Below are 24,600 nucleotides of genomic sequence, written 5' to 3' on the forward strand. Positions count from 1 at the left end.
GGAGAGAAACTCAAAGTGATTCCACTAAAATCAGGAACAGGACAAGGCTGTCCACTCTCTCCATACCTATTCAATATAGTACTCGAAGTTCTAGCTAGAGAGATGAAGATGACAAAAGGAGATCAAGGGGATATAAATTGGAAGGAAGAAGTCAAACTTTCACTGTTTGCATATATTATGATTGTATATATAAGCAACCCCAAAAATTCTACCAGGGAACTCCTACAGCTAATAACTCCTTTAGTGAAGTGGTTAAATACAAGATTAATTTTAAAAAAAAATCAGTAGCTCTCCTATATACAAATAAATGGGCTGAGAAATCAGTGAAACAACATCATTCACAATAGCTGCAAATAATATAAAATATCTTGGTGTAACTCTAACTAAGCAAGTGAAAGACCTGTATGACAAGAACTTCAAGTCTTTGGGGAAAGAAACTGAAGAAGTTATCAGAAGATGGAAAGATCTCCCATGCTCATGGATTAGCAAGATTAACATAGTAAAAAAAAGGCCATCTTACCAAAAGCAATCTACAGATTAAATAAAATCCCCATTACAATCCAAATACAATTTATTACAGACCTTGAATGAACAATACTGAACTTCATATGGAAAAACAAAAAATCCCAGATACCTAAAACAATCCTGTACAATAAAAAAACTTCCAGAGGTATCACCATCCCTGATTTCAAGGTCTACTACAGGCTGTAGTAATAAAAACTGCATGGTATTGTCATAAAAACAGAAAGATGGATCAATGGAATCCAATTGAAGACCAAGATACAAGTCCATACATCTATGGACAACTGATTTTCAAAGCCAAATTTATACAATGGAAAAAGAAAGACTCTTCCAGATTCCGGGTAAGTACTTGCTTCATTTATCTATATTCTATGACTCAAAAATCTGTGGAAGTTTCTTAAAAAACTAGAGATAGATCTACCACATAAGCAAGCTATACTACTCTTGGAAATATTCTCAATGGACACTATATTCTACTATAGAGATACTTGTTCATCCATGTACATTATTGCTCTATGCACAATATCTAGGAAATGGAATCAGCCTAGATAGCTATCAGCTGATGAATGGATAAGGAAACTCTTATGTATTTACATGATGAATATTAATCATATATTAAGGAAAATTAAATTATGAAATGATTGAATAAATACTTTTTCCCATTTCAAGTTTTGCATCATTACTATATCTCTTCATTTCTGATATCCAGATACTTCGCTCTCTTTTTCATCTCTTATTTTCTCTTCTCCTAACAAACTTCTGGGCAAAGTTTTGAAAGCCCTTCATCCTACCTTGCAGGCTTTCTCTGTTCTCCTACTGGGCTGATGAGAACCTTATATAAGAGATTATGGCCATATTACTTCTTTGTAATAGCTGCAGAATTATTTACTTTTGTCAGCCTAAATGGATAAAAGGCTAGGTTCCCTGCCTTCAAGCCTTTTCCAAACTAACAGCGGTTCCATTTGGCTTCACTGGGCAAGAGGCACTATGAGCAGAGGCTAATAATAAGAAAACCCAGTAGGCAGTAATAGCAGCTATTCAAATTGTTCCACTAAAACCAACTGTAATTTATTAAGATTACATGCAATAGCAGTACAGGTATAGTTCCTGAGCACCAAAATACTGCCAAAGAAGAATGTGTTCCATTTACCCACCAAGATGATTCTTGTCACATGATCCTACAATGAAAATAATTTGAATTTATCCAGAACACTCATTTTGTAGCATTTAGTTGTTTTTCTCTACCATCTACCTCTTTCCAAGGTTGGTTTGGTAGTTTTATTTCTCTGTATATTTATTAGCCATAGGAAGTTTCAAGAGTCCAGCAGAATGCAACCATCCAATCTGCGGCAATAAGGAGTCAGATCTCGCACTAAAAAAAATACATTGGCCTACAACGTTTATCAGAAAACTTTGTACTCCAAATAGTATGACAGATAAAGTATATCTTTGTGCTTGTCCAGCATAAAAAGAGAAGATATGGACAGAGGTACAGATAGATGGAAGGTAGAAAGTCAGATTCCTTCAGAAGCTCAGGCCAAGGTGAGTGCAAGGTTTTTTTGAATGCCTTTTTCTTTGAAAAGCAAAGTGATTAAGAGTCAGTCTCCCATAGCATTATTGTTATGTAAAGTAGAGTGCAAATTAAATAGAGAAGATGAGCCCAGTTACTGAGATACATATTAATGCATAAAAATACAACAGAAATACAGCAACAGTTTAGTAGTATTTATATCTGAGGTCTGAAGTAAACTATGGACATTATTTTCTTGTTTTTAATCTTCTATAGGTTTTAAATTTATGTCATTTGAGAATATTGTTTATAATCAATAGTATGTGGATTTCTCAAGGACTCATAAAAAGGACAAGTTATCTTTCAGCACCGAAGAAAGATATGCATGAGTCTCCCAGGGAGATATTGCCAATGCATATATAACCTGGAGGTTTTAAATAAGAAGTATGGAACAAGCCTGTGTTAAAATGGAGTTACTCTATAATGGGACAACAATTCACCTACCAAACAATACAAGCTAACAATAAAGATCTCAGTACTAGGAGTGAATTATTTCTTTTGGAGGTAGTCATTGAAGTCTCTAAAAACCTGTCTTGATTGCTTTCCTATTGATGTAATAAAACAGTATGACCAAAGCAACTTAGAAAAGAAAGCATTTAATTGAGCTTAGACTATCAAACGTGTAGAGTCCATGATGGTAGAATATAGGCATGGTAGCAGGAAAAAGTGAGAGCTCACTTTCGGATCTGAAAAGGTGAGACATAGAGAACACCTAGAATGGTGTGAGTCTTTTGAAACCTCAAAGCATGACCCTAGGGACACACTTTCTCCAAGGGCACACCTCCTAATACTTTCCAAACAGTTCTACTAACTGGAGACCAAGTATTTAAACTTATGAGTCTATGGGGGCCATTCTCATTCAAACCACCATAGAGACTTTTGACAGTGTTCTTGACTATCCTCCAGTATTTGATGGTAAGATGCTATTGCTGAAGACACAACACACTTGACCTGGAAGCTTCCTCCATACTGGTAAACTTCCATGGCATTGTAATGTTCTATTCAAGTTACTGGAGGAGAAAAGCAATAGTCAGTCTTACCCATCCATGAACCCTGTGAGATAAAACAACAATGTGCATGGAAAGACATGCTCACTCATGTAATAGTGGCACAAAAGTTATGGAGCAAATAATCACCTTTTAACTGGGTTTATGGCCTACTCTACAAAATAAAACCCATACCTGGTACCATTACTCGGCCAAGAACCTCTGTCTACCCATATCATAGACCTTAGAAGAGAACTTACTACCATTATTCTCCTAAATGGACATAGTATTAAGTGAGCTCCTAATGAATTATCATTACATCCATAAAATAATGCAACTTTCAAACTTCATCTGAAAAGCTTCTATTTGCAGTAGATGATAACTAACATAGAGCAGCACAACTTCTTAAGTCATAAGGAATAAGAGAATACAGAGTTCTATGTTCTAAATGAGCCATGCCATACCCCCTCCTACTTATGGATCCTTGCATAAGAGGAGGCAGGAATAATGTAAAAGCCAGATGTAGTGAATGATTAGAAGGAAACAGTGTCTTCTTGACACAACGGGGCAATTGCACATCTAAACACACAGAGGTGGTGACACAATGCAAGACCTGTGGAAGCCTACACAAGACCAAATTCCAACCCTGAAGGGGAGCTGGGCATGAAGTCCCAATCCAAGCACAGGAGCTACTGGAAATTGTTAGCTACTGGGAGACAGAGGGTCAGTTTTATCTAAGAATGTAAGGTGACCATGCTCCAATGAAAGGGCACATATATAATGATATTTGGGCATAACAAATGGCCTTTAATTAGAACAAAAAGAGAAGACACAAAGTTGTGTAGGTAGGGAGTGTGGGTGGTTTAAGGAAGAGTTGTAAGATGGAGTGTGACTATGATCAAATCATGTACAAAATTCCCAAAGAACTTTTATGAATTTATGAACGAGATCTTTAAAACTTACAGAGACTAAGTAACTTTTCCAAAGTCATCCATCTAATAAAAAAAGAATCTATCATCAGAATGCAAGTATATAACTGTGTGTCCCACTGGAGACCCTGGGCCTGTGAACCCTCCAGAGGAGATTAGTTGTGGAGAAATCAGTGTCCTCTTTTGCAGCATAGAGGAAATTACTTTTCGTCTATGAGGGCCCATCTCTGAAAATTATTTTATACATACACTGATGACTTTCATTTCTACCAGAGGGGCAGCATCTACAATTGCAAGATGTAAAAGCAGGAAGATTCTCAAAGAAGCACCTCCCAGCTTTCTCTCATATATATTGAATAGCCCAGAAAAGACAAGATACTTATCTTAGTTTTGATCATAAGGTTAGAAGAATATTAATGAAACATTAAAATGCCCTGTCTTACAAATGGTTATAGTGTCTGTAGTCTTCTGTAATAAGATATTCTCCATCTTACATACATGTCTAATATTTACAATATAGGTATTATTAAAATGTCTTTATTCATTAGACATGTAAAGCGATACAAGTATCTGCTTTATCTATTTTGCTACCAAACAAAATATCATATTCCCTTTTTCTTTTTCTTTTTTCTTTTTTTTTTGGTTTTTCAAGACAGGGTTTCTCTGTGTAGCTTTGCGCCTTTCCTGGAACTCGCTTTGGAGACCAGGCTGGCCTTGAACTCACAGAGATCCGCCTGCCTCTGCCTCCCGAGTGCTGAGATTAAAGGCATGCGCCACCACCGCCTGGCCATATTCCCTTTTTCTAACTTGCTTTTCTTAAAACATCCTTGAAACCTCTTCTTATAGTTTGGGTCTAAATTCTTTAAAAAAATATTTGTACCCATATTTCAATATTCTCCTTAAAATATAAGTACTCAGAGAACCAATGCAAAATGGCACAGAAATACATTCATTGATTTAGTAAATCAGAATTACAGATGATCAGGAATATTAAAGAAAATCAGAAGAAAAAAGTTCTAACAGTCTCTTTACTTAATAAGTGGGATCAATGAAACATAGGTGAGTGTGCTTAAATGAATGTCACATATGGAATTAAATTAGTTGTAGAAATGGGAATAAATTATTAAATACATACTACTGTTACTACTAAATTAGTAAAATTAAAGTGAAACTCCACAGACTCAGATACCTCACACTGATCTCAAAACATGTATTTCACTGATACATGGTCTGAAATCATATTGTAGAGGGAAAGATACTAGATCAACCCCAGTGACAGACGTAACTGAATGGCTGGATACTTAAAATTGACATTATTTTCAGTGAATCTTTTTCACACCATAGTAAACTTGGCCCCTGCTGTATAAAATGCCCCTCCACTAGACAATGTAATGCCCTGTCTTCAGGCACTCACCATATATTCACAATGATAAAGTGTATCCTGAGCTCCAAACAGATTTTGAAAAATTAAAATTGTGTCAAGTATTTTCTCTGACCATTATGCAAACATATTTGTAACCAATAAGACAATTGTGCTTATGTATTAGACTGCACACTTCTACATACTCCCTGGGTCAATCCTTATGTCTCAAAAGAATGTTTAAAAATAATAAGTAATAAATAATAAGTAAAATAATAAATAAAAATAATTTTAAAATATCTAAGACTAAATGAAAATAAAAGTACATCAAAGTTTTCAGAGCACATAAAAATGATGAAAACAAAATTTATATCTATGAATATCTGTATTGTAAATGGAGAATTATCTCAGGTAAATAACATAAGATTTTAACTGAAAAAGTTAAAAAAAATTAATCAAAATGTAAGCACAAGAAAGCAAGTAATATAGAGAAGAGCATAAATTAATTCAATAACCAGTCAGACAATTCAGTTTCTTCAAAAATAAATGATAAAACTGTTAGATCTCTTGCGAGAGTGGCAAAAATAAAAAAAAAAACCCACAGGTCACCAAACATGATTGAAATAGGGGCTGTCACCAACATTATAGAAATCATAAGGACCTCTGTTTTTCATGGCATCTCCTACGCAGTCGGCTGTGTCACGATGAAACTGAATATCCCCTGTCCTGCCACCAGCTGTCAGAAACTCATTGAAGTGGATGATGAATACAACTTTCATATGTTCTATGAAAAGCATATGACCATAGACGTAGCTGCTGATGCGGTGGGAAAAGAGTGGAAGTGTTATGTGGTCTGACTTAGTGGTAGGAATGATAAACAAGGTTTGCCCAGGAAGCAAAGAGTTTTGACCCATGGCAGAGTGTACTTGGTGTTGAGTAAAAGGTTTTCTTCTTATAGACTAAGGAGAACTGAGGAGACAAAGTTCAATTATGTTCATGGATAAAGTGTGGATACCCATCTGAGGGTTCTCAACTTGGTTATTGTAAAAAAAAAAAATGGAAAGAAGGATATTCCTGGAGTGACAGATACTACTGTGCCTTGTCGGTTGGGACCTAAAAGAGCCAGCAGAATACCAAAGCTTTTTAACTCTCTAAAGAAGATGATGTCCAGCAATACATTGTCAGAAAGTCCTTAAAGTAAGAAGCCTAGGACCAAAGCGCCCAAGATTCATCACTTTGTTACTCCACCTGTCTTACAACACAAACGCTGACATATGGCTCTGAAGAAACAGCACACTAAGAAAAACAAGGAGGAGGCTGCAGAATATGTTAAACTTTTGGCCAAGACAATGAAGGAAGCCAAAGAATAGTGCCAGGAACAGATTGCCAGGAGACATAGGTTGTCCTGACTGAGAGCTTCTACTTCTGAGTTCAGTCAAAAATAAGCCTTTAAAGGTAACAAATAAATAATCATACCCTGAAAAAAAAAGAAATTGCAAGGGTACCAAGTGTCTTTATATGTACCTGTAACCTTGGTCCTCAGAAGGCTGAGGCATGAGGATCATGAGATCCAAGCCAACCTGGGATGCACAAGAAAATCCTTTTTCAAGAAATGAAAATTATAAAGAAACACTACATTTGGATATTCTCTGTCTTTTAATTAGGATGCATAAGGGTTTGTCTATCTTGTTGATTTTCTCAAAGAACCACCTCTTTGTTTCATTGTATTGTTCTCTTTGTTTCTATTTGATTGATTTCAGCCCTAAGTTTGATTATTTACAGCTATCTACTTCTTTTGGGTGTGTTTGCTTCTTTTTGTTCTAGAGCTTTCAGGTGTGCTGTTAAGTTGCTAGTATGAGAGCTCTGAAATTTTTTTTTATGAAGCACTTAATGCTATGAATTTTCTTGGCACATTTTTCATTGTCTCCCATAAGTTTGGGTATGTTATTTATTCAGTTTAACTGAATTCTAGGAAGTCTCTAATTTATTTATTTCTTCCTTGACCCAGTAGTCTTTCAACAGAAAATTTTTCAGCTTCAATTAGTTTGTAGGCTTTCTGTTGTTTCTGTTGCTGTTGATATCCAGCTTTAATCAGCGGTGGTCTGATAGGATACAGGGGCTTACTTTGATTTTCTTGTATCTGTTGAGACTTACTTTGTGATTATGTCATCAATTTTGGAGAATGTTCCTTGAGGTGCTGAGAAGAAGGCATATTCTTTTCTGTTTGGGTGAAAGGTTCTGTAGATAGCCATTAGGTCCACTTGACTCATAATGTCTCTTAGCTCCATTATTTCTCTGTTTAGTTTTTGTCTGGATGACCAGTCCATTGGTAGGACTGGGGTATTGAAGTATCCTTCTATGAATATGTGAGGTTCAATGTGTGGCTTAAGTTTTAGTAGAGAAAGTGGGGAATAGTCTTGAATGCATTAGCACAGGAGACACTTTCCCAAACATAACACCGATAGCCTAGGCACTAAGATCAACAATTAATAAATGGTACTGAATGAAACAGAAAAGCTTCTGTCAATAGGACAAAAAGGCAGCCTACAGAATGGGAAAAAGTTTTCACCAACTCCACATCTAACAAAGGGATAATAACCAAAATATGTAAATAACTCAAGAAACTAGATATCACCAGACCAAACAATATAGTTCAAAAATTGGGTAGAGATCTAAACAGAGAATTCTCAACAGAGGAAAACTCAAATTGTCAAGAAACACTTAAGGAAATGTTCAACATCCATAGCCGTCAGGGCAATGGAAACCAAAATGACTTTGATATTCCATCTTGCACCTGTCAGAATGGCTAAGACCAAAACCACACATAACAGCTCATGCTGTTGAGGATATGGAGCAAGGAGAACATTCCTCTGCTGCTGGTAGGAGGGCAAACTTGTACAGCCACTATGTAAATCAATATGGTGGTTTCTCAGAAAATTGGAAATCAAGCTACCTCAAGACCCAGTTATACCACTCTTGGGCATATACTTAAATGATACTCAATCATGCCACAAGGACACTTGCTCAACTATGTTCATAGCAGTATTATTTCTAATAGCCAGAGCCTAGGAAAATCCTAGATGTACCTCATCTGAAGAATGTATAAAGAAAATGTTGTACATTTACACAATGGAGTATTACTCAGTTGTTAAAAACAAGGGCATCCAGGAAATTTGAAGGCAGATGGATGGAATTTAAAAAAAAAATTATCCCGAGTAAGGTAAGTGACACCTAGAAAGACAAAATTATAAGTGGGTATTAGCTGTAAATAAAAGATAATTATACTATGGTCCACAGACACAGAGAGGCTAAGCAACAAAGAGGTTTTAGGGCAGATGTGAGAACAGATTTTTGAGGGTGGACTGGGGTTGATGGGGTTGGGAACAAGAGGGATCAAGTGGGAGAAAGAGACAAAATAGTGGGTGAAATGACTGGAATTGGGGGGTGGTGCATTTCAGGGATGAGGTGGAAACCTAGTGCAATGGAAACTCCATGAAATATAAGAGAATAAAACAATCCTAGCAAATACTCCTAGCAATGGGGACATGAAGCCTGAAGGGCTGTCTTCTATAACCATACAAGGCCTCCAGTGGAGGGACTGGGAAACAAACCCAGCCACAAAACATTTGACCTACAGTTTTCCTGCCTACAGAATGTTCTGGGACTGGAATCAAGCAGAATTATCATCACAGTGATGAGAGAGACTTCATCAAGCAACTGATGGGAGCAGATGCAGAGTCCCACAGCCAAACATTAGGTGGCTCTAGGGGAGTCCTGTTTAAGAGGGGAGGAAATATCAGAGGAATTAGAGGGGTCAGGGACACTAAAGAAATAGGCCCACAGAATCAACTGACTGGGACTCATGGAGGCTCTCAGAGATAAAGGAATCTTTAGGGGTCTGACTTAGGTCCTCTGCATATAAGTTGTGGATGAATATATTAGTATTCTTGTGGGACTCCTAACAGCAGGAGCTGTGGCAATTGCTGATTCTGTTGCCTTCTTGTAGGACCCTTTTCCTCCTACTGGGTTGTCTCATCCAGTCTTGATGTGATGGTATGCATCTGGTCTTACTGTATAGCACGCTATGCTGTATTTGTTTAGTGTCCCTGGGAGGTGTGCTCTTTTTTGAGGTGAGGGAGGGAGAGAGGGAGGGTGAATCTGGGAGATAGTGAGTGGAGGTGGCAGGTGACTGGAAGTAGAAGTAGGGGAGGGAGGGAAAACTGTGGTGAGGATGTAATATATGAAAGAAGAATAAGAAAAAGTTTACTGTAAAGCCAAAAACAAAGAAAGAAAGAAAGAAAGAAAGAAAGAAAGAAAGAAAGAAAGAAAGAAAGAAAGGCAGGCTATAAATAATTTGGCAGATAGAACTTTTATGACTTAGATTGAATGGAAAAACCCCTCCAAAAAATAACCACATTTCACTCAATGTGAAACTAGAATATATATTACTATTTCAAAAACTGAATTAACAAGTTAATGTTCCCCTTAAAGAAATATCCCAGCCATTATTATTTAAGAGTGTAAAAAACAATTAAATATGAATTATAGCACCAACTTACAATTATAACACCAACAATGAGTAGCATATTTGTAAATTAATTTTATGGGATGTGTATTATCCTGATACCCCAAGTATAAAATTACAAAAAAGACAACTCATTTTAACATAATTTAAAACTATTAGTAAACAAATCTAGCAATGCATAAAAATAATTATATAACAAATAAACTGGATTTTACAAATGAATGACCAGTTAACTGTTTTCAAATGTACTATAATCCATCACATCAAGACAAAAACATTAGCTAGATCAATTTACACATAAAACATATTTAAGGTAACCTTCTAGCTATTCATAATGTTTAAACCCTCTCAGAAAAGCTTAAAGAGAAACATCTGTAACTTAGTAAAATGTGCCAACAAGTAGAGTTTTATTAAATCTAATGTTAAAAATGGACAGCCAGGTGGGGGTGGCAGATCTCCTTGAGTTTAAGGCCAGCCTAAGCTACAAAGTGAGTTCCAGTACACTCAGAGCTGTTACACAGAGAAACCCTGTCTCAAAAAAACATCAAACAGACAAAAATGGATATATATACAAAACAACTCCCACACCTTAGGCTCAAGGAACATTGCAGAGGAGGGATATAAAGACTGAAAGATCCAGAAGATCAGGAAGCTTACTGCACAATTGTCAGAAGTATAGCCATGTAGTCTTACCAACATGACTTCCCAAACATGAGCTGAACAAGGACAATAAAAATAGACATGTCAAAGTATTCTAGGAAAGGCCCAAGAAGCCTACAACCTACACAAAGAACTACAGACAACTAAGGAAGGCTCAGAATGGGAGAAATAGTTTTCATCAGGGGAGAATACATTAATCAATTATCCAATACCAAATAGTAAGCCCTGAGAAATGCATATAAGAACATTATACAGACTGAGCAGGTTATATTTGGTACTATATATACATATATATGCAAGTATTTGTAGAGATAAATATATCTGCATTTATACAAATATTTGCATGTAACATTTAATGCAAAAAGAAGTCATGAATTTGAAAGAGAACAAGGTGTGGTATATAGGAGTTTTGGAATGAGGAAAGGGAAGGGGGAGAGTGATATAATTCTATCATAATCCCAAAAATAAAAGAGAAAAAAGCTGAAAGTCACTCCTTCCACAAAGTTATGAATAAAGCAAACATTTCAAATTTCACATTTTTTCCAATATATTATCAGAAATTCTAGCCACTGCAATGGGTAATAAGAAAGAAATTAAAGGATGCAGACATTGAAAAGCAAGAAATAAATCATCTCTTATTTGTAGATGAAATGACTGGCTATAGAGAAAATCCCAACAAATAGAAAAAACCCTTATAAATTTAATAAACAAGCAGCATGAAGTCTTAGAACAAAAGATTAACTCACAAAAGTAAATTAAATTTGTATTTACTAGCAAAAATCATTTAAAGTTGAAATTAGTATTAAAGGGCATTTTGATCATTCTAACTTTATACTTGTATATAAACCAAACAAATAATGTAGAGGATTTATATACTGAAAATTACAGTTAATGCATATAAGTATGATACATAAAAGTATACATTTAAGCTTATTTTTAAAATAAAGAACTTTGTGATATAGGGCTAGGCAATCAATTTTAGAGTTAACACTAAAAGACTGATTTATAAAATGTAGTATAATTAGAATAGAATCCAGTAAAGAGATAGAAGTACTGAAGAAACACCAAACCGAAATGAGGATGGAAATGAAAACGAAAAGTTATGTGGAACATATGAATCATGTGGAAGATATTGATATTCTGTCTTCCACATGAATACAGAATAACAAGTAATGGTGGAAAAGAAACTACACATGTCATATCATATTTTAAATGCTGAATATAGAGGAAAAAGCAAGAGAATTGAAAGCTGCATAAGAGAAATACCAAATCACATGTATTGGCTCCTTGACTGGTATTGTTCCTATGCAGATTTTTGTTTATGCAGCAATATTTTTGGAAAATTTATGGGTGCAGCATTTATGTCATGTCTAGAAGATTCTGCCAGCAACTGTCCTTATCCTCTAACTCTTAAAGTCTTTCTGCCTTCTCTTCTGTAAAGTTGCCTGAGACCTTAGGCATAATGTGGTGTCCCCTTTTCCTTCATGGTCCATTTGCTACCAGTCAAATCGGAGGCAGGAGAGCCTGTGAACACTGTAGAAATAGCCTGCTCAGAGATAGCTTCAGTGAAACAACTCAACTTTATTCCAGAGTGAGAGGACATATAAAGGATGGGGACAGAGGCTGGGGCATCAGCTAATTTGCATTAAACAGCACATTCCTACCATGAGGCTCCTAGTACAAGTGTGATTACCATATGGGCAGCAGGGAAAAAAAAAAAAACTTCTGCAAGGGATTGTATCAAGGATCGCACCAGAGGTAAGTCAGGCATCTGGGCTTAAAAACCATTCTCTAGATAAAGTTACATAGAGAGCAGGAAACCCATGTTGCTGAGCTGCAAGAAAGCTGCTAGGCCAAGGTAGAATGCAACCTCTGAGCAACAGGGCCTCCCAACTCTTAGGATAGTGTAGTAGATATACAAATTGTGGCTGGTCACCCCATTGTCACTTACTCTCTGCATTTTGACCAGTTGTGGATCTCTGAAGTAGCCTCTAGCTGTTGCAAAACTAAGCTGTTTTTGATTGGGCTGAAAGCTACACTTATTTTTCAGTATAAGGATAAATATTTAGAAAACAGAAATTATGTTGGTTTAGGGAAACAACACTGGTACATTTTCCTCTAGTGTTACATCTTCTCCAGCCATGAATAGTTGACTAAGTTTATAGTCTCATGCATGAGTTCCCCATTGAGTGGTATTTAAGTCTAGTTGAGCAAGTGTTGGCAAACCCAAAGATAACAATACCGCTATTGCACTATCGGGGATATCTTGTCAGACTGATCATTCCACAGAACTCTTATGTGCTACCCCTCCAATCCTAGGAAGGAGCCACATCTATCAGCACTCTTGACCTAGGTCCAACTAGGAGCTATATGTATGTATTGTTATGCTGAATCTGACCCAGGGCTCTCATCTTATACCTCCACCACTCCTCCACTCTGACCCTCCAAGACAAGACCCCAGGAAAGAGCCTCATTCACAGTGTCTTTTGCCTAGTCTGAATCAAGATCCTTACCCTAACCATGTGGCAGCCTAAACTTTGAGCTCTCTTGTGTAACAGTTCATTTATTTTATTTTATTTTTGATTGTGTGTGTGTGTGTGTGTGTTTGTGTGTGTGTGTGTGTGTGTGTGTGTGTGTGTGTGTGCCTATATGCATGTGTACACAAGAGTAAAGATGCCTGCAGAGGACAAAGGTGTCCTCCAGGAGCTGTAATTCAGGTGGTTCTGAGCTACCTAATATAGGTGCTTGGAATTGAACTTTGGTCCTCTTGGTAGCAGCATGTGATTTTAACCACTGAGCAAACTTTCCTGATCCCAGGTTTCAGTAGAGATGTCACATGTCAATAGGATTTGGGAAGATGTATTTCAAGTTCTGAAAAACCACAACTGCTGACACTGATTAATATACCTCGCAAAACTCTGTCGGAAATTTAGAGGAACTAAAACTTTCCATGACAGAAACATGCTTAAGGAAATTGCAACCTGCAAGATAACCACGTGAAACATACTTTAAGAAATATTATGGCCTAACGAGAAAGACACACACATAAAAGCAGCTACAGATTAAAAAAAAGATACTAACTCAATTAGGAAAAAAAAAAGACTACTTAGAAGGGAATGTGGAACAAAGTCTCACTCTTTTTTTATTGTTACTATATTATATTATATTATATTATATTATATTATATTATATTATATTATATTATTATTTATTTATTCATTTTATTTTTTAAATTTTATAATTTAACTTAATTTTACATATCAGCCACGGATTCCCTTGTTCTCTCCCCTCCTGCCCGCCCCCCCAAGTCTCACTCTTAACAAAGAAACTATTTGCATTCTGGGAAAGGGAAAGTCAATTTTCTTCAATAGAGTGTTACTGGGTATATAAACCACATTCCAGGGCAGCTTCCATGCCCAGGAGTATTTGGCCAACAGAAAATGGGCACCATTTTTTTGTACATTTTTTGTTTTGGTCATTTTTTTGTCTTATTAATTTTCTTTTTTAAATTTGTCTGCTTTGATTTTTTTTTAGAAAGAAAAAGTACACAAAGCTGCATGGGTAGGATCTGGGAGGATTTGGAAGACACAAAAATAGGAACAAAATATATTAAAAATAATTTCAAAAAAACCTAAAATAAGGAATAGAAGAATAGCACACAAATCATCAAAAAATTAACAAAATGACATGCATCAGTACATATTTTTGATAGAAACACTGACTATTAATGGTCTCAATTTCTCCATCTAAATGTATGGACTAGAAGATTGGTTTAGAAAATAGGATCCTTGGCCATTAAGACTGAGCAGGAGAAGGAGTCCCAAACACCTGCCCAGGGTGGCCTGTCCCAGGCAGCAAGGAGAAAACACAGGCTGTTCAGTGCCACTGGGCACTATTATGATAAGTAAATACATGGTGGGGTAAGGGAGAGAGACAGAGACAGAATGGTTCATGTCCTGTGTGGAGAGGTGGAGCTGAAGAGATGAAGGTGGTGAAGAGCAGGCTGAGGTGGGTGGCTTGCTTGCCACCTGGGGTTGTGATGATATTCAGGCCTGGGCTGCTGCCAAGGCCCATGTTCGTGTCTGTGGCCCTGCCATAGCAATGAGTCCGGGCTGAATTGTGGTTCCTGTTACCACCAAAGCCAAGAAAATAGGACTGCATAGAGTTGGCCCCACCCCTCACCGGCTGCAGCACTAGGCAGAACTAGTCCTGTCCCTCACCAGCTGTAGAACTCAGGAGAGCAGGTTTGACACCTCACCTGGGTAGCACAGTAGAGCTGACCCTGTTCACAGGGGCATGGGGGAGGTGGAGAGCCAGCCCTTAGAGTGGGAGAGGTGGTTGTCTGCCACGTGGTAGCATGGGAGAAGGAAAGATACCTTCTCCACCTCACCCCTTACCACCTGCACTACCAACTGTAGCACTTGAGAGAATGAGCCCACACCTCTCCTGGACAGCACAGTAGAGCTAACTCTGTTGACAGGCGCACAGGTGAGCCAGCTCTGAGAACATGATATAGAAAGTCTGGATTTGTCCTTCATCTGTCATACAGTGGCATGGGCAAGGGAGAGAAGACCTTCCCCTTGAACCCTTGCCATCTGTGGCAGGTGAGAGAGGGCATGAGAAAGGTAGAGCTGTTCCCACCTCACACTAGCTGTAGCACTCAGGAGAGCAGGCACTGCACCTTGCTTGGGTAACACAGTAGATCTGTCCCTGGTGGTGTAAATATGGGTCATCTGGCCCTGAGGGTGTGAAAGTAGAAGAACTGGCTCTGCCCCTTGCTCCTTGCTGCATAGGGTGAACTAGCCAGGGCAATTCTGGAGAGTACACCTTTGTAGTGAAGATCGGGGACAGCTGGTGGACTGACCAACCCTGCAACCATCCAGGCCTAGAATCAGGGCTATGAGTTGGCCCACCCCAACATCCACCATATCTGTGATTTGCTGGAGCACGTGAAGGGGCCAGTCTGCAGGTCCAAAGCTGCAGGATCTCTACAACACAGAGCAACAACAGAATATCCTAGAGGAGTCCCAGTATTGATAGTGTAGCAGAAACCACAGGCCTCAAAACAGACCAATGAATGTTTGCAATGAACACTTGCAAATAAAGATATATAGTGTGATTCACTGTGTGTCACACTGCAGTTTCCACAATGAGATCTTTCTTTTTCTTTTCTCTTAAATTTTATGGTTTTTTTTGGGGTGGTGGTGGTTGCAAGTGCAGAGGATGGATACAAAGGGTCAGGGAGATAACTGGGACTGGGATGCATGATATGAAAACCACAAAGAATAAATTAAAAATAAAAAAGAAAAGAAAATAGAATCCTTATTTCTGTTGCCTAAATGAAGCACACATCACCTTCAGACAGACTAAAAATCTGTGAAAGAATGGAACCAAAACCAAACAGGTGTCACTATTAAAATATCTGACAAAAGAGACTTCAGGCAAATTCCAGTCAAAAGCAATAAATTCAGGCACTTTATTCTGGCCGAGGTAACAATTAATGAAGAGTGCATTATAATTATAATTATAACCATGTACACTCAATCATAGGTGGAACAAATTTTATAAAACAGGTCTACTAAGTATAAAGTCACATATTAGCCTCAACACAGTAATACCCAACTCTACCATTAGGAAGATCATCTAAAAAAATAGAACCAAAACCATTGGGATAAAATGAACCATAGATTAAGTGGATCAAAAAGACATTTATACAGCATTCCATTTAAAAATGGCAGAATAAAAATTCTTATTAGCAACTCATGAAATTTTTCTAAAATAAATCACACAATGGGACACAGAGAGAGTCTCAACAAATACAAATAATATCATGTATTCTGTCTGGCTGCAACAGAACAAATCCAGACATCAAAAGCAAGAGAAAAATACAGAAAACACACAAAGTCATGAAAATCAAACAAGATGTCAATGGATTATGTCATTGAATAAATAAAAAAGAAAATTTAAAATCCTAGAATTAAATGACATCATAGTAAAACATATGAAAACTTATGGGATACAGTGAAAGCAGCCCTAACAGGAAATGTTTATTACTCTATGAACTTACATTAAAAATTAGAAAAATCTCAAGTAAATAACTTAATGATTCACTGCAGGGCATTAGACAAATAAGAAAAAAACAAAACAATATACAAAAGCAATGTACAGGGGAAAATAATGAAGATCAAAAGAGAAATTAATGGACTAGAAAAGGAAAAGGTACAAAGAATCAATTAAAAATTGTTGTTTCTTTTAAAAGATAAATGATACTGACAAACTCTTAGCAAAATTATCAAAAGAAAGTTAGAGAAGACCTAAATTAACAATATGAGAGAGGAGAGGGGTAATATTACAAAAGATAACAATGACATTTAGAAAATTGTGAAGACATATTTGAAACCCCATTAACTTGGAAAATATAAAAGAAATGATGAATTTGTAGATGGATAAAACCTACCCAAGTTAAAGCAATTTGATAAAAATAATCTAAACATCTATAACAAATAGGAAATTTAAACAATAATGAAAGTTATCCAAAGTAAAAGACATCCAGAGGGATCCATTGTAGAAATATTCTTGGCCTTCCAAGAAGACCCGACAACAACACATTTCCCAAAAATATTCAGTAAAATAGACAATGAATTAATACTTCTAAAAACTTTTTAAGAAAACAGTATTATCATAATACTAAAACCAAATAAAATTATAGACCAATTTCCTTATTGAAACATAGACGCAAAATTTCTCTATAACAATCTTACAAACTGAATTGAAGGACACATCAAAAGGTCATTTATTGTGATAAAATTGGCTTCATTACAGAGATACAGGGATGGTTCAACATGTGTAAATATGTAAATGTAATTCATCACATGAATCAAAAGAAATCAAATTATCATAATAGAATTAGAAAAAATCTTATATAAAATCCAGCATCTTTCATCTAAAAGCCCTGGAGAAAATGCAGTGGAAGGGATGTACCTCAAAAGATAAAGACGAGCCGGGCGGTGGTGGCGCACGCCTTTAATCCCAGCACTCGGGAAGCAGAGCCAGGTGGATCTCTGTGAATTCGAGGCCAGCCTGGGCTACCAAGTGAGTTCCAGGAAAAGGCGCAAAGCTACACAGAGAAACCCTGTCTCGAAAAACCAAAAAAAAAAAAAAAAAAAAAAAGATAAAGACTATTATAAAATAAACCAAGAGCCAAAATCATGTTTAAGTGAGGGAAAAAACTTGAAGCATTCTCTCTAGGATCAAAAGAGATCCTAGAACAAAACAAAGGTTTCACTTTCTTCATTCCTTTCAATACAGTGTTTGAAATTTTAGTTGGATTAATAAGAAAAAGAATTAAAAGTCATGAAAGAAGTCACAACAGACAATGAAATTCTTTACACAGAGGAAACTCAATGCTGATAAATAGTTTCAGCAAAGGAGCAGGATGCAAAATTAACATACAGAAATTAGTAGCCTTCCTATATACTCACACACACACACACACACACACACACACACACACACACACACACACACAAACATACTGAGAAAGAAATCAGGGAAAGAATTCCATTCATGACAGCTTAAAAAATTATCTTAGGGCACCCCTTACCCTGCACTCCACACTTGGTGCAACAGCCCCTGGAGCTTTACTGGAGGCCAGAGTGGTTCTAGCAATCCTAGAGAAGATACTGCCCACAGCCCAGAAAACTCCTTTAAGCCTGTCCATCAACTCCAGATTGCATCCCTACCCGTGGGCTCCATTGTAGTCAAAAGTTTGCCTGTGTCCAGGCCAGCTGGTAGTCAGGACAAATCTCTCCTACTTGTGTCCCCCAAGTGAATGCACAGAAGTTTATATTAATTATAACTTCTTGGCCATTAGCTCAGGCTTATTACTGACAGCTCTTACACTTAATATAATCCATAATTCTTATCTATGTTTAGCCACATGGCTTGGTACCTTTTCTCAGTTCTTCCTTGTCTTCTTGCTTCTTCTGTGTCCCCTGACTCTCTTCTTCCTCTTCCTAGCATTCTCCTCTTCTGCTGGCCCCGCCTATACTTCCTGCCTGGCTAGTGTCCAATCAGTGTTTTATTTATCAACCAATCAGAGAAACACATATTCACCACATATGGAATGACATGTCACAGCACTTTTCTTTTTCTGTCTAATAAAAAAGGAAGGTTTTAACTTTAACATAGTAAAATTATATATAATAAAACAGTTATCAAGCAAGAATTACAGTTATAATATCTAGTCTATTTATATTTGGCAAAATTAAAGAAAATATTCTATCTATCCTATATTTTTGAGTCTAAAATTACATATCTAATTTATCTATTATCATAACTAAGGAAAATTATAACTATCTAGTCTTCAACTATATCAAAGACTCCAGAAGTATATGATATTAACTAAGTAAACAGGAAACACATAGTAAGCAACTTCCAAAATTCTGGAAAAGACAGAGACAGCTACTTGCCTCTAAAATTCCTCTGCATCATTGGGGCACCCATCTTCCGCCTATAGGCCTAGAGTCTTTCAGTCACTTCTCTTTGTGTCCTGTAGAGTATTTGGCAGTCTCCTCTGTGAAGCATGAAGCTGAAGGACAATTTTGTCTTGCAAAATTCAGTGGTCATCTTCCTATGGGTCCTGCAGGTCCAGTCGATATAACATTTTGTCAAGTAGTCCAGGCAAGAACAGTTTCTTGCCCAAATGGCTATTTTTGCCAAGAAGAAGATAAACTCCATATGTAGTGTCTTTGACACCCATCTTTCTCTTTGAAATAAATCAGTGATGCTAGGAATAGACATGTCTCTTTGTCTAGAAAGTCTAAGTTTTTAAATCATTTTAAATGCCATATTTTGTAGGTCTTTGAAGTGTTTGATGATTACCTCCCTAGCTGAATTATATCACATACCAAAGTTAAATCAAGACCAGATAAACTATTTAAATAGACCAATAACCCCTAAGGAAATAGAAACAGTCTTAAAAGTCTCCCAACCAAAAAAAAGCCCAGGGCCAGATGGTTTTAATGCAGAATTCTACCCGACTTCTAAAAAAGAGCTAATACCAGAACTCCTCAAATTATACCACAAAATAGAAACAGAAGGAACACTGCCAAATTCTTTCTATGAGGCCACATATATCCTGATACCTAAACAACACAAAGAATCAACAAATAAAAAAAATACAGACTATTTTCACTTATGAACATTGTTGTAAAAATAATCAATAAAATACTGGCAAACCAAATCTAAGAACACATCAAAAAGATCATCCATGTGAACAAGGTAGATTTCATCTCAGGGATGGTAGGAATGGTTCAACATACAAAAATCTGTCAATGTAATCCCCCATATAAACAAGTTGAATGAAAAAAAATAATCATCTCATTAGATGGTAAAAAAAAAAAACTTTGACAAAAATTTAATACCCCTTCATGATAAAAGTTTTGGAGAGACCAAGGATACAAGGAACATACCTAAACATAATAGCAATATACAGAAAGCTGCCAGCCAACATCAAATTAAATGGAGAGAAACTCAAAGCGATTCCACTACAATCAGGAACAAGACAAGGTTGTTTATTCCCTCCATAGCTAGTCAATATAGTACTTGAAGTTCTAGCTAGATAAATAAGACAACTACAGGAAATCAAGGTGATACAAATCGGAAAGGAGGAAGTCAAAATATCATTGTTCTCAGATGTTATGGATAGTGCACATAAGAGACCCCAAAAACTCTGCCAGGGAACTCCTAAAGCTGGATACAAGATTTAAAAAAAACTCAATAGCTCTCCTATATAAAGCAATAAACAGACTGAAAAGAAATCAGAAGATCAACACACTTTACAATAGCCTCAAATAATATAAAATATCTTGCTGTAACTCTAACCAAGGAAGTGAAAGGCCTGTATGACAAGAACTTCAAATTTTTGAGGAAAGAAATTGAAGAAGATATCAGAAGATGGAAAAGATCTCCCATGCTCATGGATTGGTAGTACTGACATAGTAAAAATGACCATCTTACCAAAGCAATCAACAGATTCAATGCAATCCTTATTAAAATCCCAATACAAGTCTTTACAAACTTTGAAAGAATACTACTCAACTTCATGTGGAAAAAGAAAAAACTCAGGATAGCTAAAACAATCTTGTACAATAAACTTCTGGAGTTATCATCATCCCTGATTTCAAACTCTACTACAGAGCTATAGTAATAAAAACCACATGACAGACATGGTGGACCAATGGAATTGAATCAAAGACCCAGACATAAATCCATACACCTATGGACATCTGATTTTCAAAGCCAACATTATACAATGGAAAAAAGAAAGCCTGTATAACTGGGTGTCAGCATGTAGAAGAATGAAAATAGATCCATATCTATCACCCTTCACAAAAGTGAAGTCCAAGTGGATCATGGACCACAACATAAATTCAGATACACTGAAATTGATAGAAGAGAAAGTGGAAAATAATCTCGAACACATTGACACAGGAGACAGACAACTTTATGAACAGAACACCAATAGCACAGACACTAGGATCAACAGTTAATGGACCTCATAGAATTGAAACGCTTCTGTAAGACAAAGGACACCATCAATACGACAAAACATCAGCCTACAGAATGGGAAAATATCTTCACCAACCCCATATTTGATAGAAGGCTGATTTCCAAAATATATAAAGAACTCAAGAAACTAGATATTAACAAACCAAATAATCCAATTAAAAAATGGGACATGGATCTAAACAGAGAATTTTCAACAGAAGAATATCAAATGGCTGAGGAACACTTAAGGAGATGTTCAATATCCTTAGCCATCAGGGAAATGCCAACCAAAACGACTCTAACATTCCGTCTTATACCTATCAGAATGGCTAAGATAAAAACACAAGGGACAGCTCATGCTGGAACTCATGTGGAGCAGGAAGAACACTATTTCATTGCGGGTGGGAGTGCAAACTTGTACAGCCACTTTGGAAGTCATTGTGATGGTTTCTCAAAACAAACAAACAAACCAACCAACCAACAAACAAACAAACCAACAAACAAAACTTGGAATCAATCTACTACAAGGCCCAGCTATATCACTCTTGGGCATATATCCCAAGGATGCTCACTCATACCACAAGAATATTTGCTCAGCTATGTTCATAGCTATTTTACTTGTAATACCCAGAATCTGGAAACAACCTAGATGTCCCTCAACTGAGGAAGTCATGGATAAAGAAAATGTGGTACATTTACACAATGGAGTATTACTCAGCTGTTAAAAACAAGGACACCAGGAAATGTGAAGCTAAATGGAAAGAACTAGAAAAAAATCACTCTGAGTAAGGTAACCCAGATGGAGAAAGGCAAACACTGTACGTACTCACTCATAAGTGGTTATTAGCTGTAAAACAAAGGATAACAATGTTATAATAGAGACCCAGAGAGACAAGGTAACAAGGAAGAGTCATGGGGGCGTATGCCTGGATTTTCCTGAGAAGGTGACTGAGAGTGGGTGGAGATGGAAACATTAGTGATCAGGTTTTGAGTGGGGAGAAGAGGTGAGTACTGAAGGCAGCTACTGGAATGAAGGTTCATTTTCAGACTGTGGGTCTGCATCTCTTTCCATCAGTTGCTGGATGAAGCCTCTCTGATGACAGTTGGGATAGGCACCAATCTGGTCACAGAAGACAGTCAGTTCAGGCTATGTATCCACTACTGCTAGGAATCTTAGCTGGGGTCATCCTTGTAGATTCCCGGGAGTTTCCCTGGCACCAGGATTCTCCCTAACCCCAAAGTGCTCCCCCCATCAAGACATTTCTTTCATTACTCTCCCCTTCTGTCCTGCCCCCAACCTGCCTCTGTGCCCAGCCTGCCTAACTTGCTTCCTGAAGTTCCCATCCATCCATCCCTCCCACACCTGCCCCAAGTTTATCCAGGAGATCTTTTCTATTTGCTCTTCCTAGAGAAATCCATACATCTCTCTTTGGACCCTCTTTGTTATCTAGCCTCTCTCAGGCTGTGGATTGTATGTTAGTATTTTGAACTTTACTCCTAATATCTATCTATGAGCAAGTACATACCATATTTTTCTTTCTGGGTCTGGTTACCTCACTCAGAACTTTTTCTAGTTCCATCAGTTTTACTGCAAATTTAATGAGGTCATTGTTTTTAACCTCAGAGTAATACTCTTTTGTGTAAATGTACCACATTTTCCTTATTCATTCTTTGGTTGAGGGGCATCTAGGTTATTTCCAGGTTCTGGCTATTATGAATAATGCTGCTATGAACATAGTTGAGCAAACATCCTTTTGGTATGATTGAGTATCCTTTGGGTATATGCCCGAGTGGTATCATTGGGTCTTGAGGTAAATTGATTCCCATTTTTTCTGAGAAACTGCAATACTGATTTCCAAAGTAGCTGTACAAGTTTGCACTCCTACCAGCGGTGTAGGAATGTTCGTCTTATTCCACATCCTCTCCAACATAAGCTGGTATCAAGTGTTTTTGATCTTAGCCATTCTGACAGGTGTAAGATGTAGGTATCTCAGAGTTTTGATTTGCATTTCCCTGATGACTAAGGATGTTGAGCATTTCTTTAAGTGTATTTCAGCCATTTGAGATTCTTCTGTTGAGATTTTTTTTTTTAAATCTGTACCCCACTTTCTTGAGTTCTTTATATATTTTGGAGATCAACCCTCTGTCAGACATAGGGTTAGTGAAGGTATTTTCTCATTCTGTAGGCTGCTATTTTTTCCTATTGACAGTGCCCTTTGCCTTACAGAAGCCACTCAGTTTCATGAGGTCCCATTTACTTATTTCACTTCTTAACTTTTACTATGTCTGTTATTGCCTAGAAATAGTAAAGGTCATTCAGAGTCATTGGGGGGAACGGAGGCAGCTACAGTAAGCAACAGAAGCAAGTAGCAGTAGTTGGACAATCTACAGTATACAGATTATATTTAGCATGGATTATGAGTTCTCAGTAGAACCTGCTCAGCAGCCTTAGTTTTACCCATTTCTCAACTTGTGCACACTACTTGTAACCCACTTATCCTAGATCCACTGTACTAATAACAAAATGAACTCACATTTTTCACTAGAGATAAAGTATGGAAACTAGTTATAATTTAAGTGGTGACTTGAATACTTGTCCTTGTTAGAAGGCAGGGAGCTATAGAGTCTCCATGTCATACAAGTCCTCTACCAGTCAGGGTGAGTCTCCTTGTGTGCAGTTTCCTTCATGTAATACAAACCATGCAAAACTCTGTATTGGTATGTGTATACTCACCAGAGTTTGTTGTAAGCTACTGTGTGCACAATTCCCAGTTATGCAATCTGTGACATATTAATAAGAGCTATGAAAACCAGAGTTGTTGCACATTAGAACATTCCAGGTCACAGGCTGGGATTACCCAATGACAGGCTGCTGCTCAGTGGTGTCAGGTTACAACATTCCAAGCTAGGCAGTTTGGGATTCTTCTTGTGAAGATTCCCTGATAGAGGACCACCTCCATTTTCTGATCTTTTGTTAATTAATGATCTCCTTTCTACAAACATTTTAGTAAAATCGTCCAATGACTTAGAGGCAACCTCAGTCAGCTAGCTTTTGTCATCAGCTCCTCAGATTTCTAATTCTGGCAAAGTTATCCTTCTTCTCCCAAACATTGCCAGCAGTTTGTCCCTATTCAAAGGCAACTCACCTTAGAACCTATTTGCAATGTTAACCCTATAAACACTTTCAATGAAAGTTATAATTACTCCACCACCATGTGGTGAAAGACACCTGTTTATGTTGTCGTCGTTCTAGTAGTATTTCCTAAATGTCAGAGCAGAAATCTCTGAGTGTTTGCTTTCATCTCTTGTTCTTTCCCTAAACAGAAACAACTTGATTCCATCCACTCATTTACTTTTTAGGGTTCATCATCGTCATCATCATCCCGTGAGGATGTAGGCATAATATATATGTGAGTGCCATAACATATGTTTAGAGGTCAGAGAACACTTTTCTGGAGTCATTTCTCCCCTTACATCTTCATATGGTTTCCTAGGAT

General features: G+C 37.1%; 1 pseudogene; it reads left to right on the top strand.

Moving 5' to 3' along the window:
* Positions 1–6,071: 6,071 nt before the first annotated feature.
* On the top strand, positions 6,072–6,812 carry LOC131899961 (small ribosomal subunit protein eS6-like; annotated as a pseudogene).
* The last annotated feature ends 17,788 nt before the right edge of the window (positions 6,813–24,600 follow it).

The sequence above is a fragment of the Peromyscus eremicus genome, chromosome X (assembly GCF_949786415.1).
Source record: "Peromyscus eremicus chromosome X, PerEre_H2_v1, whole genome shotgun sequence".
In the NCBI taxonomy this organism is placed as follows: domain Eukaryota; kingdom Metazoa; phylum Chordata; class Mammalia; order Rodentia; family Cricetidae; genus Peromyscus; species Peromyscus eremicus.